Here is a 3,734-nt window from a genome sequence, read left to right as displayed (position 1 = left end):
AAATACTGTTTACATATTTACTACAAGATTAGACCTTCAATTCATTTATTTTTTCATTTTGCGGTTCAGGACTTCCGTAGAATTATATCTTTAGAACTTATAGAATTTTAAGGATTCACTGGAAAATTTATGCGGACTTCAGTGGTTTTATTTCAAATTGAATACTTTAATTGTCACTTGTTTTTATTAGTTTAAAGACTTTAATACCTGTTCTGTAATTCACTTTTACCGAATGTGTAATGTATACAAAGAATTGCTATTTTTTAATGTTTACAGTGCTTCTTTCTGGAACAAGTATTAGATATATCCTTGTTTTAACATAAATTAAGTATTCTTTTAATGCTTTGTTTGGATGTTGTTAAGTATAAAGCTGTGCTCCGCCCATCGTGGGTATCAAAACCTTATTTATATAATCGTGAGTTCACAGACTCGCCGCTCTTTAAATGCACTACAAAAACGATGAATGATATTCAATCAAGCCGAACTTTATATTAGATTACAATAAGCCTGCAAATCCTGGAAAATTATTTCGATATTTCTTCAACTTAAAATCCACTCCTCTCTGGTAAATGCAAAAGTATACTTATTATCTTAGGAAAGTTTAAGTTTTTGTAAATACAACTTAATAATAGATATCAGTGTAAGTTTACGATATATTACTAAGACGTTATTGATAAAAATTAAGTTGTTTGAAAGCAATAAAAATAACTTTGTAGGCTTCCCATTGAAACCTTAACCATTTTTATATATAAAGTTATAGTTTTACCCCATTTCATCTTAACTGCACCCAGTGGCTCAGGACTCTCTGGACTTATCCTATAAGTACTGGGTTTCGACACCCGTGGTAGGCACAGCACCGATAGTCCATTGTGTAACTTTGTGCTTAACCAAAGACACACAAACAAACATTTCTCTTAACTATTCTAAATCTTGTTGTTTTTTTTGTCATCGTACGAACATAGATAATTTGATAATTGCCGGCTTTTTCATCTTTTTAAAATATTGTTAATTTTATGAAGTGTCACAGCATTATTTTGTAAAGTCCTGTCTTAAAATACAAAGAATTTTAGAGCCTAACTTAAAGAAGTTGGAACAACCACCTTTACATCCGTTGAAAGAAAAAAGCAGTACACTTATTTCTAGGCTGTAATTTTCCTGCCATGTCAAATATATATTATCGAAATTACTTTGCTTTCATCCGGATAATTTATTCAAAAATAATAATGATTTGAAAAACTTTATGATTAAAAACAATAGACCAAATTTCATGGAATTTTATTTTATTCCAAGAAGTATTAATGCTAAAATTGTCTTTCTTCTATTTACTTTTTTAAGAGGTACTCACTTAATTAACGAATTATATTTGTCATAAGCCAATACTATTAGGCTTGTTTATTTTCAAACACTACGTTATTTATTCAGTCTTTTGGGTATTTTTAGTGAAGATAAGTGTAAAATAATAATGTAAACACATTATATCCGCCAAATCGACTGCCGTCGACGCATTTTGCTCAAAACCAAAACTCATCAGTATAACCAGTATGACGTTGGAATATGAAATTATAACCAATTTTATTTGTCACAAGACAATAGTATTAGGCTTAACGTATTTTTAAACACTACATTCGTTATTCTGTCCTTTATGGTTTTTCTGGAAAGAAGAGAGTATAATGATATTTCAACCAAGCCATTTCCACCACATACAGAGTTTAAAAACACAATAATCTTTATACAAATATAATTAACTATATTCAAGCTTAGCCGAAAAAAAAGGCGTTCACATCATAACAATCACTTTAATTAAGAATTATATAAACTTTTCAAATCTATTGTTTAAAGTAATAGCCCTTTTATTTTTATCTTGGGGTTACACTATTACAGTAAAAATCGATAACCCTGAATGAAAAATAAAATTTCAAATTAAATTGCGCAACTTTGATTCAAAACTTACTGTTACAAGTTTTAATTTTTTCTTCTTTCAAAGTTTCATTCATAAAAATCAATCATCTTTACCTAACACTATTTTCAGTGTTTTATTAATTCTGTTTTAAGCACAAAAGTGACGTAGAATACATTATTGTGTAGTAATATCGATAAGTTTCTGTTTTTAGTTTAATGACAGTTTTAATACCAAGTTGGCAATGCAACACATAAACATTGTTCAAAACTCGTTCTGTAAAAATATGCTCCGCGCTTTGAGAGTGTTTGTTTGTTTGTAATGGGCTCTTTGTGCTCTGCTCATCACGGGTATCGAAACCCGATTTCTAGCGTTGTAAGTTCACAGACATACTGCTGTGCCACTGGAGGCATTTTGAGAGTGACTGTCAAATTCCACACTTTGGTCAGACGAAAGAAGACCAACAGTTGGCTGTTGGTGCTGTTGACTATGTATCTTCCCTATAGTAAAACAGTTCAAAATTAGGGAAGGCTATGCAAATAGCTCTTCGTGTAACTTTTCGTGAAAATTCTGAAACAAACGAAGTAATTGTATCCGTATATTTTTTATTAAAGAAGAAAACAATTAAAAGTTGTCTGGTTTAATTGTCTTTAAAAATAACCACTGCAATAAGTAAATAAGTAATTTTAAGTTTCCATTCTTAAGTTCATTCACGACATTGGTCATTGTTTCATTTAATTTAAGCTAATCGCCGAGGAGAAAGTAGTTTGGGGGGGGGGAACATTTTAAATAAGAATACTGACTTTAAAATGGATAAGAAAAACTTCATGTTTAATTTGATTAAGATTCACGTAACTGCTATTTTAATGAAAATACTAAATTATTCAAAAGGAAATTGGTTTTATTTTGGAGCAGAAAATGTGAAATATTTTAAATAATAACATAAATAAAAACGGAAAGTAATGTACTCAAATACCGAAAGAAGATTCTTAAGCTCTTGTAAATTTATGTTTAATAGAATAATACCGGCTATTGTTTGAATAATTTAAACGTTCATGTTTTGAGATAACAGTGTTGTATAATTACATGTAACGTAACTGAGTACAATGTTTATTAAACAAAAAATAAAATACTTTGATATAGAAACGTCAAGCCTAAAAAATACACATTTAAAAGGAATGTAAAATCTCAAATTCTTTTTATTTTTAAGTAATTTGTAATCGTTAATACTTTCTTTTCATTATGAAGCACACCCAGTGAACTCATGGAACCTATGTAGCTTTTAATAGGTTTATGAAGCTCTATATTAATTAGATAATTTAATTGTATAGTGTACCTCGTTTGTCAGTGAAATTTGTTATTGTGCTCCATAGCTCAATATTGTAAGAAATTAGAATTCTTATTCATAAATTCGAGCTGCAAATTTCTAAATGTTTCACTTTTTACATCTTTTTCACAAAGACATATGGATATTCTAGAGAATATAATTGCTAATTAAATCATCAAAAATAAGTTTCAATAAACTGGTAAAGGCATACAGTGTTTACTGATCGATAAATCTTTTTAACATTATCTTGTGAAGGTTTTCCTAATGACAATTGTTATTATGTTGCCTTTTGTATAGTTGCATCCTTATCTGGTATTAAAAAAGACGTATCTATGAAAATATCAAAGAACACAGATTCTCGATTAATTTTTTTTCTATTATTATAGGGTTTTTAAAGTTTATATTAAAATCCTCAGAATTATAAACTATAGAAACAACTGTCTTGGTAACTCTTTGTTATATCCGTATTGACTACAGAAAAATAAGTTGTTAATGGAAAATGATTGAGAC

This window comes from Limulus polyphemus, unplaced genomic scaffold, assembly GCF_000517525.1.
Source record: "Limulus polyphemus unplaced genomic scaffold, Limulus_polyphemus-2.1.2 Scaffold3497, whole genome shotgun sequence".
NCBI lineage: Eukaryota > Metazoa > Arthropoda > Merostomata > Xiphosura > Limulidae > Limulus > Limulus polyphemus.
The sequence above is the reverse complement of the archived record's forward strand: the minus strand, read 5'-3'. Positions refer to the sequence as shown.